Below are 14,891 nucleotides of genomic sequence, written 5' to 3'. Positions count from 1 at the left end.
AAAAAAATTGGAAGAAACACAGGAAATGAAATTCTGCTGCATTTCTATACCTTAATAATGAACTAGCAGAAAGAGAAATTAAAATAATCCCATTTACAACTGCATCAAAAAGAATAAAATACCTTGGAAGAAATGCAATGAAAGAGGTGGAAAACCTGTACTCTCACAAGGATAAAGGTATTGAATAAATGTTACTCAAATGTCCATACTACCCAAAGCAATCTTCAGGTTCAATGCAATCCCTATCAAAACACCCACTGTATTTTTTACAGAGTGAGGACAAGCAATTCCACAGTTTGCATGGAACTGCACACGACCCAAATTAACGAAAGCAATGCGGAGCAAGAACACAGCTGCGGGTGTCCCACAGCCGTATTTCAAGACCGACTGACTACAAAGCTGTAGTAATCAGAAATAGCAGGGTAATGCTCCCCAAAACAGGCGCAGAGATCAACGGAACCAACCTGAGAGGCCGGAAACAAGCCCACATTTCTATTTAATCCTTTAATCCATGATGAAGGAGGCATGACTCTACAATGAGGAAAAGACATCTCTTCAAGAAATGACGCTGGGGAAACTGGTCACTTTCTTACCCCAAACCTCAACATGGATTAAAAACCTGTAAGTCCTGAAATCATAAAACTACTAGAAGAAAACTTAGGCTGTGATCTCCTGGCCACTGATGTTAGCACTATTTTTTGGGTCTGTCTCCGAGGCAAGGGAAACAAAACCAAAATAAAAAAGCAACCTACCTAACTGGGAGAAGATATTTGCAAAATTAATATATCTGATGAAGAGTTACTATCCAAAATATATAAGGAACTCACACAACAAGCAAAACAAAAACACAACTCAACACCCCACAAACAATCCAATTAAAAAACTGGCAGAGGATCTAAACAGACATTTTTCTAAAGAAGAAATAGATGGCCAAGAGATACAGGAAAAGATGCCTAACATGCCTAATCATCAGGGAAATGCAAATCAAAACCACAATCAGATATCACTTCCAGCAAGTCAGAATGGTTAGTATCAAAAATGCAAGAAATAACAAACGTTAGTGAAGAAGTAGAGAAAGAAGACAACCTTGAGCATGATTGGTAGGATTATAAATTGATTCATCCACTATGGAAAACAGTATATATGTCCCCCCAAAATTAGAAATAGAAATACTATACAGTCCAGTAATTCCACTTCTGGGTATTTAGCCAAAGAAAAAGAAAACACGAATTTGTAAAGATGTATGCACCCCTATGCTTACTGCAGGATTATTTACAATAGGGAAGCAACCTAACCACCTACCAGTAAAAGAATGGATCAAGAAGATGTGGTACAGATAATGCAATGGAATATTACTTAGCCGTAAAATCTTGCAATTCATGAAGACATGGATGGACCTAGAGGGTATTATGCTAAGTGAAATAAGCCTGACAAAGACCATGCCACATGGTTTCATATGAGGAATCTAAAGGAGAAAACTAACAACATACCAAAACAAACATACAAATGGTAAGAACCATGAATACAGAGGACAAACTGGTGGCTGCCAGAGGGGAAGGGTATAGGGGAACAGTGAAACACGTGACGTGGACTGAGAGGTACAAACTTCGTTGTAAGTCACAGCGGTAGAAAGTACACCTGAGGGAAAACAGTCAACATTTTAATGACTTTGTAGTGACACATGGTAACTGGGCTTACTGTGCTGAGCATTTCCTCACTCACATAATTGCTGAATCACTATGCTGAACACCTGAAACTAATACCATGTATGTCAACCATGCTTCAATAAAGTGGTGAACTTAGGAAAAAATAAAAAAAAAAAACCCAAAAAACTTGGAAATCACAGGTGACTTTAATTCTTGTTTTGACATTTGTGTAGCAAGTATACTACTTATATGATCCAAGGAAAGCTATTCTTAAAATGATTTTCCCATAACTGATCTAAAATCTAATTATAAAAATAATAGAATGTCATACTGTAATACATTAGCACAGCTAGTTATTGTAGTAGTTCCAACACTAGGACTACTACATGGGGATGGCTTAGAGAGTTGCCCAGTATGGTGAAAATGACACGACCTTTGGGTATTTTCTTTACCAGTTTTCTGTGTGATGGTGGGAGTTACTTGCTCTTAGTTTTCTCATCTTTAAAATGGAGATAAACCCAGGAACCTTGCAGGTGAGAGACGAACAAGGCAGTGTCCATAAGGTGTCCTGTACACACAGTGGGCAGGAACAACTTTTAGTGCCTTTACACTCTCTTGACCCTGTAATCCTAATTTGTGGAAGATGGAGAAAACTTGCTTTGGAGTGAAAATGAACCCAACAAAATCTTCATTAGCTTTAATCTCACCACTGATAGTAAATTGTGATTTTGAGAGCAATACATTTGAGGTCTGGAGATCACTGCACTGTTTCGGTTTTCAACAGAAACCAAAAAGTAATCAAGGTTATCAGAGGGCTGCAAGGAGAACGGCTTTTTTTATAACCTTGTATATGTCATTTTCTATTTAATCAAGAATGTGACTTATAAGTACACTCTGTTCTGCACGGGATGGTCCAAGGAGGACTGTAAACCCCAGGGGCTTTAACGGGCCATTGTCACATGAAGCCACCCATAAGAACACACATTCGCAAGGTTGTCAAGTCGTTACAATGAAAAACTGAAGAGCCAGAGGTACCCCTTTAAACTCGAGAACCAGGTTTGAATCTTCTGTGCCAAGCCCTTCAAGTTCAGATTTAACTCCGTCACATTACAGGAAGTCGGGCGCACTAGATGCTAATCACAGAGTAACTGGAACGTGGAAACACTCACAATAAAGACAGCGAACACTGAATTACTAAGACACCCAGATGCTCTTCAAATATTTCATTGCTTGATATTTTTTCCCTCAATTTTTAGAGGCCTGATCATACATAAACCATGTTGGACATTTGAATGTATTTTAACTTCAAAGAACTCTTTGAAAAGTGGCTTTAAGACCTTCAGTGATTTAAAAGAAATTCTCACATCTCTCCTACGTTCCTTAAATAGGGAGAAAGGAGTGCAGCTGGATGGAATCTTGAATACAGAAATAAGATAAAATCCTACTTTCTGTCATTGCAGTCTAAATTTCATATTGTATGATAATGTATAATGAATTCCATGCACTGTCTTATGGAAATCCAAAATTTTCTTTTACGCTGAAGACTCATGCGACTGATTGATTGATGTCTCTTTTGTCACTCTAATAGCTCCTCAGATTTGTGATCTCTGATCTTTTTTCCAATATACCAAGGGCACTCTGAAGCTAAACCTACCGGTTAGGATGCTAACCACTGTGTGTACCACCAGAAACCAAGTCTACGCTCCCTTACTGGAAGTCATTTAATCAGTGTTCATCAAGTTGTGTTCACCATTTCCACACTGTGGCTCAGAGACACCTCTAGGTAGCAGGGAAAGGAATTTTTAAGTGGAAAAAAGCCCACCTCTAGGAGTCCCAACAGAATTCTGATTTTGTCTGTTTTAAAAATATGCTTCCAAGATTTGCAGGATTAGACCGCTTAAAAAAAAGTGAAAAATCGCTGATGTTCAATAATGAAAATATACGAAATGTAAACTAGTTTGCTATCACCCTCCACTTGGTTATGGATGTAACGGCATTAGAGTCAGGAGAGCTTTGAGAACAGAAAAACATAAGGAAGAAGGAAAGGGGAAAGACTGTGTTGACCTTATAAGGTCCATAATTTGAAGCCAAAATTAATAATAAGCATATCTAGCTGATCCTGACCCAAGAGGGTCATTAGTCTAAAGATGTTGAAGAGAACATATCTGTTAAGTAGGTATAAAAATGTCTTCAATTTCAGCAAAAGTAGAAAACAGAGACCCTAGTCACATTTTCCTATTTTTATAACTGGGTAACATTTCCTATTTCTTGTAACTGGTAGCACTGCTTAGGGGATCTGTAATTAGCTTCATTCGTATGTAATGGGATTGCTACTGTTGCTGAGTCCTAGGTTAGGTTTAAACACATCTGAGATAACATGAAAGTTTTCTGACACCGGCCTGTTAAAAAATTCCTGGTTAATGACAACCAGAACCGAGAATTCAGGGTTATAGAGAGACGCAGCGGAATATTACCAGTATTTGTCTTTGTGGTCCTCCGTACCGATCTAATTAAAACCAGGAAAAACTAGTCATGCTCGTTTCTTTTTGTAGTCTCTAAGGACTTTTTTTTTTACAACAGTAAGAGAAATGGGACACTGCCAACTAACCTGTAAGTAATACCTAGAGTGCTCACCTAGGGGGAAAGTAAGCTGTCCTTTAGTTAATGGTAAGCCCCAATTAAGCTGGGGCATAAAAAGCATTCCACTGAGAAGCGATCTAATAGAAATATAATGTGAACCACATACATAATTTTAAATGATCTAGTATAGTGCATTTTTAAAAGCAAAGAACAAGTAAAGAGCAGTTGAAATTAATTTTAGTAATATTTCAGTTCACTTAATTTATCAAAGATTATCACTTTAAGACATAACAAAAGTGACTGCTATATTTCACATACTTTTTCGCAATGTGGTATGTATTTTACAGAATATCTCAGTTTGGTCCAGGTGCATTACAAGAGCTGAAAGCCACTTGTGGCCAGTGGTCACCATGCTGGACCACAGAGGTCTGCTGCACCGAATTTCTATTTATTTTTGTTGAGAGAACCAAATCAAATCTGAATGAACTCTCCTCGTGTAAACCATACGCGTGGGGAGTAGGCTCCGGGAGGATTTTATTAACTAGATACTGGGCCTGTACTTACATGCTAATCAGGCAACAGGACAGCAAATCCACCAAATAATGGACAGCAAATTTCAGAGTCCGGCTGAGATGACCTTCAATATTCAAATTTACATTGAAAGGAGTTCTCAAATTCACAGAACTTCACAAACCAGATTAGATACATGAAAGCCTTTCTGCGTTTTAAAGATCAGAAGCTAAATCCCGTTACACAGATTGCTAAACTCTGCTTGTTTTTCATAAATATCTGGGTTTACCCCACTAGTCTTGATATAAAGAAAACTTATCACAACTTACACATTTTTCTCTGCTCATACTCTAAAATCTGTATCTGATTTCTGTTCAAACTTTCACCGATTCACCTGGGGTGTCTGAGTACATCCCTGTTAACACTGAGATGTGTACTAATAACCAGTTCCTATCTTGAGCTTTTTGGGGGGTAGAGGTAGAAATGGTTACTTTCTCCATTCTTTGCTGTGTGACTGCTACACGAAAGCAGTGAATATTCCTAGTTCATCTTTTTTTTCCCAGTTGTCCACAACGTAACCTTTGCATATATTTTCAAAAATATAAGTAGGTCTCCTCGTCTGCAATCTTAGTGCTGAAATCCTTTTCTAAACTTATCTGCACAGTGAACTTTTTTTTTGCTTTTCAAGATTTTATTGATTTATTTGAAAGAGAAAGAGCGAGCACAAGCAGGGGAGGTGAGGGAAGGGGCAGAGGCAGAGGGAGAAGCAGACTCCCCACTGAGCAGGGAGCCGGCAGCGGAACTCGATCCCAGGACCCTGAAATCATGACCCGAGTGGAAGGCAGATGCTTAAGCCACCGAGCCACCCAGGTGCCCCACAGCGAACTTTTTAAAAGGCTCATCTGATACGACCCTCCTCCCCCCTTGCTTCAGTTCTTTCAGTGGCTCCCGGTCCTTATCAGAGACGCAATATAAGGATGGATCCTGTTGGCCAAACGTGGTCCACCCGAGATTATTAGCAAAGAAAATATCTATCCTAATTCTCTCAACAATAAAGCCCACCTACTAGTCAGGAGGTTTGATCTAAATCCAGAAAGCCTGGTTCCCTGACCAAGACAGAGGACTTGCCGTGATTGGGGGGAGGGGTAGGGGGTGCGTTTCAGTAATTCGTTTGCGTCAGAAAGAGATGAGTGGTGCGCCTCGTCTTCATTCTGCTCCATGGGGGAATCTGTGGTACATCAGCGTGCAGGGGAGTGATGAGGCTCTGGGCGCTTTCTTGTTTACTACTCACTGAAAGGGTGGAAGCTAAAGATAGAGATACAGTTACTTTTAATGAAGTCAGGTGACCAGGTCATGGACACACAGTGAAGAAATCAAGAACTCGAGTCGGGAAGATGGCAGAACAGGACGCTGGGCTCCCCTCGACAGGACCCCACGGGCTCACTAACAGCTACATCCACATGACAAATTCTGAAAATGACCTGAAGACTGACGGAGCAGACCTGCTACAGTTAATCAGAATTCGGAAGACTTACTGCAAAGGAAAGGAGGGGTGGGGCCCTGCTTGGGAGCCAAAGCTCGGGTGGGAATCACCGTAAACGGGAGCGGCAAGAGGATCAGACCCCACGCCAGGCACCCACAGCAACCAGAGACCTGTCCTGGGAAGGTGAGTCCACAGAACATCCGGAAAGCCCTCCCAGCTTTGAGAACCAGGAGGGCTGAACTTCAGGAGGGCCAGAGGGCAACAGGAAACGGAGCTCTGTCCCCCAAAGAGCCAGAGTAATACATAACTCCACTGAGACACAGCACAGTAACAGCGGTTTGGAAAGTGCCTGGGGTATACAAGCAAAGGGGTTTACTGACCGATCTCAGAATGTGTGATGGAGGGAGGGGTAGAGAACCGCAAGAGATTTCTCTAAGAATTAAAGGGCTAGTGGGTGCCATTTCTCATCCCCACCCTCCACAGCCCAGACAGCCAGATGCTTGTAAGAGTCCTATCAACTCTCCACCTACCTTGCCAGCACACAAACCCTGCCCTGACATTCCCCTGCAGCCCTGTCCCATCTAATCCACCCATCCTGGCGGGCAAACCTCCAGAGCAGCTCTTGTCCCCAACACACCCTGCAGGCAATCCCAGAGGGACCAGAACCGCTGCAAAGTGACTCCTGCCTGGGGAGGGAGAGACGTCCCCACACACCAGCATGCCCACAGTTCCAGCAGCCCCGCCTCTAAGCTGGCTCCATCTGGAGAAAGCCCTGCCCTTCAGTGCACCTGCAGATGTGGCAGAGAGGCTAAGGGCACATACCGAGTCTGACTGCTGGCCCCACTCACCACTAAACGCCTCTCTGACACACGGGGAGCACGGCCATAGTGGGTGCCTGCAGTTGTGGCAGAGAAGCCAACTGCAGACAACTAGTCTGACTGCCGGCCTACCCATAAGCCAACCATGGCAGTGGCCTCAGGCCTCTCAATAGCCTGGGGACCAAACCTGCCTAGTACACCCACATCACGCAAAGTGGGTCATTGTAGTTTGCCGGGCTGAAAGCTATCACAAATCAGCCACAACAGCAGGGAACACAGCATCTCTTCTACACAAGACCACTATGAGACCAGAAGACACAGCTAACCTACCCAACACACAAAAATAGACACAGAGTTAGACAAAATGGGGAGACAGAGGAGTATGTCCTAAATGAAAGAATAAGACAAAATCACAGAGCTAAAAGAATAAAATCAAATCAAAGAGCTAAAAGAAACGGGGATAAGCAATATGCCTAATAAAGAATTCAAAATAATGATCCTAAAAGATACCCAGTAGCTGGAGAAGAGTGGATGATCTCAGAACTTATAGAAACAGGTAGAAAATATAAAAAAGAGCCTGTCAGAGCTGAAGAATTTAGTAATGGAAATAAACAATACACCAAAAGGAATAAACAGCCAATGAGAAGACACTGCAGACCAGATCAGTGATCTGAAAGACAAGGTCACGGAAAGCAACCAAGCCAAAGAGCGAAAAGAAAAAAAATAATTAAAAAATGAGAGTAGTTTAAGGGAATTGAGCAACATCACTGAGTGTAATAACATTCACATTACAGGAGTCCTGGAAGGAGAAGAAAGAGAGAGCAGGAGGCAGAAAACTTCTAAGAAAATAACTGAAAATTTCCCTAATCTGGGGAAGGAAAAAGATATCTAGATTCAGGCAGCACAGAGAGACCCCAAGAAGATGAACCCACACTGGTCCAAACTAAGACACATAATAATTAAATGCCAAAAAGTGGTGATAAAGAGGCAATTTAAAAAGCAGCAAAAGAAAACAGTTACATACAAGGGACACCCCGTAAGGCTATCAGCTGATTTTTTTTTTAGCAGAAACTCTGCAGGAAAGATAAAGTTTTGGATAAACATTTGCAGGAGTGGCAATTGTGCTGAAAGGATGGAAAAAATCTCTACAACCAAGAATACTCTATCTAGCAAGATTATCAATCCGAATAGAAGGAGAGTTTCCCAGATAAACAAAAATTAAAGTTCATCACCACTCAACGTGCCTTACAAAAAAACATTAGAAGGAGTCCTTTAAGTGAAAATGCCACAATTAGAAGAAAATTATGGAAGAAAACAACTTCGCAGGTAAAAGCAAATATGTGGTACAGGTAGTAGATTAATCACTAATGAAGCCAGTCCGGAGGCTTCAACACAAAAGTAGCAAAATCAATTATATTTACAAAAATTAGTCAAGGGACACACAAAATAAAAAATAAAAGGTAGAATATGACATCTATATATAAAATATGGTGGGGGAATAAAGATTTAGTGCTTTGAGAATATGTCTGAACTTAAGTGACTATCAGCTTAATATAGTCTGTTAATACAATGATACACACAAGACATTAAATGGCAACCAGTGAGAACTACAAACCAAACCTATAATAGATAATACAAAAAATAAAGAGGAAGGAATCCAAGCACAACACTAAAGGGAGTTATAAAACCACAAGGAAAGAGAAAAAGGAGAAAGGAACAGAGAACTGGGAAAAAAACAAAAAACAAACAGAAAACAATGAGGCAAACGGCAATAAGTGCATAGCTGTCAATAATTATTTCAAATATAAATAGACCAAATGCTCCAATCCAAAGACATAGGGTGAGTGAATGATAAAAAGCAAGACCAGTCTCCAGCTGGTGAGGACACACACGGACTGAAAGCGATGGGGCAGAAGGACGTGCACCGTGTAAATGGAAGCAAAAAAGAAGCAGGGGCGGCAACACTCATGTCAGACGAAATAGGACTTTAAAACAGAGACTAGAGCAAGAGACAAAGGGCACTACATAATGATGACGGGACCAACCTGTAAGAGAGTATAACAACTGTAACCACCTATGTTCCCAACACAGGAGACCTAATCCATAATACAAATATTAAGGGAGGACATAAAGGGAGAAAAATGACAATACAGTAACAGGAGACTGTAACACTCCCTTACATCAGTGGGCTATCACCCAGATAGAAAACCAAAGGGAAAGAGTGGCTTTGAATGACACATGAGACCAGATGGACCTAAAAGAGAGAAAACATTGCCTCCAAAAAGGGCAGAATACATGATTTTTTTTTTAAAAGATTTTATCTATTTGACAGACAGGATCACAAGCAGGCAGAGAGAGAGGAGAAAGCAAGCTCCCCTCAGAGCAGAGAGCCCGATGCGGGGCTCCATCCCAGGACCCTGGGATCATGACCTGAGCCGAAGGCAGAGGCTTAACCGACTGAGCTGCCCAGGTGCCCCAGAATACACAATTTTTAAAGTACACAAGGAATTGTCTCCAGAACAGATTACAGGACAGGCCACAAAACAAGTCCCAATAAATTTAAGAAGACTGAAATCATATCAAGCGTCTTTTCTGACCACAACTATATAAAGTTGGAAATCAATTATAAGGAAAAATCTGAAAAGAACAAGAATGCACAGAGACTTAAAAATGTGCTACCAAACAATGAATGGGTTAACTGAAATATTAAGGAGGAAATTAAAAAAAAATACCTGGAGACAGAAATGAAAACAAATGGTCCAAAATCTCTGGGACACAGAAATAGCAGTGGGAAGAGGCAAGTTTATTGTGATACAGGTCTATGTCAAGAAAAGGAAAAATCTCAAATATACGACCTAACTTTACACCTAAAGGTACTGGAAAAAGAACAAACAAAACCCAAGGCTAGAAGGAAGAATAAAGATTATAGCAGATATAAATAAAATAGAGAGCAAAAAAAAAAAAAAAGGAAAAAAGATAAATAAAACTGATAAACCTTAAAGTATGCTGATCATGAAAAGGACATGAATAAATACAATAAAAACAAAAAGAAGTAACAACCACAGAAATAGTATGGATTATGAGAATATCATGAAAAACTACACCAACAAATTGGATAAGCTAGAAGAAATAGATAAATTCACAAACACATACAATCTTCCAAGACTGAATCAGGAGGAAATAGAAACATTGAACAGACTGATTACTATTAATGAAACTGAATCAGTAATCAAAAAACTGCCAAACAAAAGTGCAGGACCCGACAGTTTCACAAAAGCAAAAATAAGCCACTGTGAGTACACCAAAATAAGTTTTTGCATAAAGGAAACTGACGGAACGAAAAAGCAACCTACTGAATGTGAAAAGATATTTACGAATCCTGTATCTGATAAGGGGTTAGTATCCCAAAAAATATAAAGAATTCACACAACTTAATAGAAAAAAAACAAACTTGCAAGGATGTTGAGAAACGGGAACACTTGTGCACTGTTGGTGGGAGTGCAAGCTGGTGCAGCCACTCTGGAAAAGAGTGTGGAGGCTCCTCAAGAAGTTAAAAATAGTAATACCACAGGATGAAGTAATTCCACTCCTGGGTATTTGCCCAAAGAAAAGGAAAACACTAGTTCGGAAAGACGTGTGCACTCCTATGTCTCCTGCAGCTTTACTTACAACAGCCAAGACATGGAAGCAACCTCAGCGTTCATCCCTAGTTAAATGGATGAAGACCCACACATGCACGTGACCACAACACACACACACACACACACACACAGAATATTAGTCACAGAAAAGAATGAGATCGTGCCATCTGCAACAGTGTGGATGGGCCTAGAAAATACTAGGCTAAGTGAGGTAAGTCAGGCAGAGAAAGACAAACGCCCTATGGTTTCCGGTAAATGGGGGATCTAAGAAACAAAACAGATGAACAAAGAACAAAAGGACAACCACACTCCAATACAGAGAACAAACTGGGGGTTGCCAGCGGGAGATCTGGTGGGGGTGGGGATGGGTGAAATAGATACAGGGCTTCAGAAGTACAAACTTCCAGACAAAAAAGTCAGTAAGTCATTGAGATGAAAGACACATCGTAGGGCATATCGTCACCATTACGGCAGTAACGTACGGTCACTACACTTACGGCGAGCCCCGAATGAGGGACGGCGCGGTCAGATCCACGCGGCGGACGTCTGACGCCCGTACAGCACCTGTCCGCGAACCGCGCTTCGATTACAAACAGAACAGTCACCGAGGACTTTGGGTAATCGAAGTGCGCGGGCACTCGGGCCAGCTTGCCAGGTGCCCATCCCTGTGGCACTCAGGACCGCACGGTTAGCCAAGTGACTCGTCATCAGACCCTTAAACCACAGGAGGATGAGAAGAGCAGTGGATTTAAGGAAAAATACGAACAAATTACTGGATACCTTTGGACAGAGACGAATTCGATACCCACCACTGAACTACCTTCAGTTGGATGGAATCACCGGGCTTGAAAAATTGTAAAGCTGCTTGGAGGGAATGAACACCACAACAGCCTCAGAATTTCATTCCAGAAACAGGGTACATGCTACTCATGCTTTCCTTCCTCGTCTGCACTTGGGGCATACGCCTCCCTGAACATCCACATTACCCGGGTGTGTCCCCTTGAAAGAAAGAGGCTCAGTGACCAATCTGCAGGCTTTTTCTTTCTTTCTTTCTTTTTTTTTTTTTTTTTAAAGATTTTATTTATTTGACAATACAGAGTTCACAAGTGGGCAGAGAAGCAGACAGAGAGAGAGGAGGAAGCAGGCTCCCTGCTGAGCAGAGAGCCCGATGTGGGGCTTGATCCCAGGACCCCAGGACCCCTGAGCCGAAGGCAGAGGCTTTAACCCACTGAGCCACCCAGGTGCCCCTCTTTCTTTTTTTTAAAGGACTTTAAACCAATTGCACTTTTTTTCAGGTTAGTCCAGCTCCACTAAATGTAAATTTCATTCTGTTTCACATTTCAGAAACCAAACACATTGTGAATGCCTAGTACTATATATGTAAACGTTTAGGGCTTTCCCCAAATGTAGTTTACCTTTCTGTTTTAACACGCTATGCCCTCCACTCTCAGCAGTGAAAAGGTGTCACAAATTGTGCTGCACTAAGTTCTGGGTCATTGTCAGTTGCTTATTCAACAAACTTGCCCAGAACCTCTATCAGTGTGGCACATTTTAAAAAGCATATTAATCATCGGGAAGTAGAAACAATCTCCCTCCATGGTCCCCTAGGAGGGTCCCTGCTCTCCTGGGAGCTCTGGTGTCTATCTCGCTTACGTGGCTTCTCCGTGCGTGACCTGGATGGCGCCCAGATCTAGGAGCCCAAGTCGTCGTCGTCTTTTCTTTTTTAAAGATTTTATTTATTTGACAGAGAGGGAGAGAGCACAAGTAGGCAGAGAGGCAGGCAGAGAGAGAGGGGGAAGCAGGCTCCCCGCTGAGCAGAGAGCCCGATTCGGGGCTTGATCCCGGGACCCTGAGATCATGACCTGAGAGGAAGGCAGAGGCTTAACCCACTGAGCCACCCAGGTGCCCTGAGCCCAAGTCTTCTTTCTGAAACTGGGGAAATCATCACTGAAAACCACTGATAATATAAACTTGAAGCAAGAATTAAAATACTCCTATAAATCGTACAAATAAAATGGACTGTGAAATTGCTATGTTTATTAGATACAAACAAACCCAAAAACAAAACCCTGGGATAACAAAGTATTCATTAGTTACGATATTCCGGGTTGAAATACAAAATCTAGCTCTAATGCAGTAACTATAATTTACTGAGCACCTATGACATGCCAGGCACTTGGTATTAATTATCTTTAGTTCTCATAACAGGTCTGTAAGATAAGAATTCTGTTTTTTACAATTCTGAAAAGGAAGGTTGGAAAGTTTTAACAACATACTTAGAATCACAAAAGTGCTACAGAGAGAACTCTTTTTTTTTTAAAGCCTACTTTGGTAATTTTAATAAAAATACCCTTGCTTTCCTACTTCTAATTTCTATCTAAAGAATCATTTTCCATCAGTTTTATAGCAGGCGTTTAAATGAAACTAAAAATATATTCATCTTATATATGCACTACTTCTGCCTGAGAGATCAGAAAGAAAATTAAATAGTATTCTAGTCTTAACTCATCCCCACATTTACTTATTATTTTAACATCCTGTGTACAAATTATGTAATAGGTTTGCCTAACTTAGCGTGAGTGGGCAATTAATTTTAAAAGTAAAAGCATGTTCTAGTTTATGAGACATGAAATGGGTGAAATCTGTCCGCGTTTTTTGTTAAAATAAGAGTTTGAATCTGAAGTAGATAGGTATTTTTAAATGCTTTTTTTTCTTCTTACTTTATGAGGATCTTACAAATGGCTGAATATAGAAGTTTACTATGAATTTTCACGAGCTCTGGCACTTCCAGAGCTACGGACGTGCTACAACATTGTATTGTGACTGACAGGATAATGCTGCTATACTAAAAATTTCCTGTCAACTTGTTCTGTCCTGAAATGCCTGGAGCACATCAGTCCCAGCGTCAGATTAAAATACAAGATGGTGAGAAGAGCAGACGCTGCACCGTCCCGCCCGTCCAGCAGGGGGAGCTGGTGGGGCCGCACGAGTGTGGGGGCAGACGTGCGTCTTCTTACTTACAGGAGGGCAGACCGTGTTGACATGCCTTCAGGATGCCGCCTCGTTCTGAACCACGGTTCTCCTGGGGAGGATTTCCACCATGTGCGGGGAGTGGACTTTAGAGTCGGATGTAAATTTTCAATTATTTCCGGTGGAAATTTTCATTTCCACTGGGAACTAAGTGTTGGTCGTCGGAGTGGACATGAGGCTGATCCGACTGTGACACTGTTTATCTAAATGACATCCATCTTAGGAATTCATTTCTGTGGGCTCCACGTTCTAGAAATCTCGTGCCCTGCTCCCCCTCCTGTCTGTCTGTGTCTGTACATTTCACGGTACATTTACCTCCATTGCCAGATACTCCCCTGGTGCGGGTCTTGTTCTCCCCCTTCAGCACTCGGCTTCCAAAGTTCAGCTGTCCCGGTTACTGTCCCGCGGTTACCGCCTTCCTCTCCTGCGGACATGCTTTCCCTGGCTCCTCTGCTTACCTAGGCTCATTCTTAAACCCCAAACTAAACAAAATCCTCCTCCAACACATCTTCCTCCTCTTTCTTCCCTTCCTCCGTCAACTTTCTAGAACACCGATCTAGCTCTATTTATTCTTCTTCTTTTTTTTTTTTTTAATTTTTAAGGAGGCTCCATGCCCAGCGTGGGGCTCGAACTCCCAGCCCTGAGATCAAGAGTCACGCGCTCCTCCGACTGAGCCAGCCAGGCACCCTGATCCTTAATTTCTTGACATCCTTGTAACTGGGCTTCTATCTTCAATGCCAAATGGAATTCCTGAAAATAGTGGCTTCCTGGCTGTCATGTCCTCTGATCGTTTTTCAGTACTACCCACAGGATAGTCTATCCTTAAAGCCTGCTCTCCTTCCAGTCCTGATGGCATCTGTGGCTCCTTGGTTTTTCCAACACTCGTATTTTTCACGCTACTCTTCTCCCCTCCTGACCTGTAAATACATTTCATGCAGAAATGACCTGTGACACTGGCTATGTACCAGAAATACCTGGGCACTCAAGAAATACATTATTATTTGGGCTCTATTATAGCCCCATTGATTCAGATTCTCCAAGAGTAGAGTCCTAGAAGGTGTATTTTTTTTTTTTAGGACTTCCCTGGGGATTCTGACTTCTGGCTATAGTTCTAGATGGTTCCTCCAGATCCTATCACCTTCCCTCACTACTCTTTCTTCTGGAGATTTCATGATGTTTTGGC

At 41.7% G+C, this 14,891-nt stretch overlaps 1 protein-coding gene across 4 annotated transcripts in view; it reads right to left on the bottom strand.

Annotated features, from left to right (window-relative positions):
- ZC3H12C (zinc finger CCCH-type containing 12C) overlaps nucleotides 1-14,891 on the bottom strand; it is a 78,166-nt gene that overhangs the window by 21,366 nt on the left and 41,909 nt on the right. The window lies entirely within an intron of this gene.

Source organism: Lontra canadensis, unplaced genomic scaffold (genome assembly GCF_010015895.1).
Source record: "Lontra canadensis isolate GAN:19392208 unplaced genomic scaffold, GSC_riverotter_1.0 scaffold104, whole genome shotgun sequence".
Classification (NCBI taxonomy): Eukaryota; Metazoa; Chordata; class Mammalia; order Carnivora; family Mustelidae; genus Lontra; species Lontra canadensis.
The sequence above is the reverse complement of the archived record's forward strand: the minus strand, read 5'-3'. Positions and strand labels throughout refer to the sequence as shown.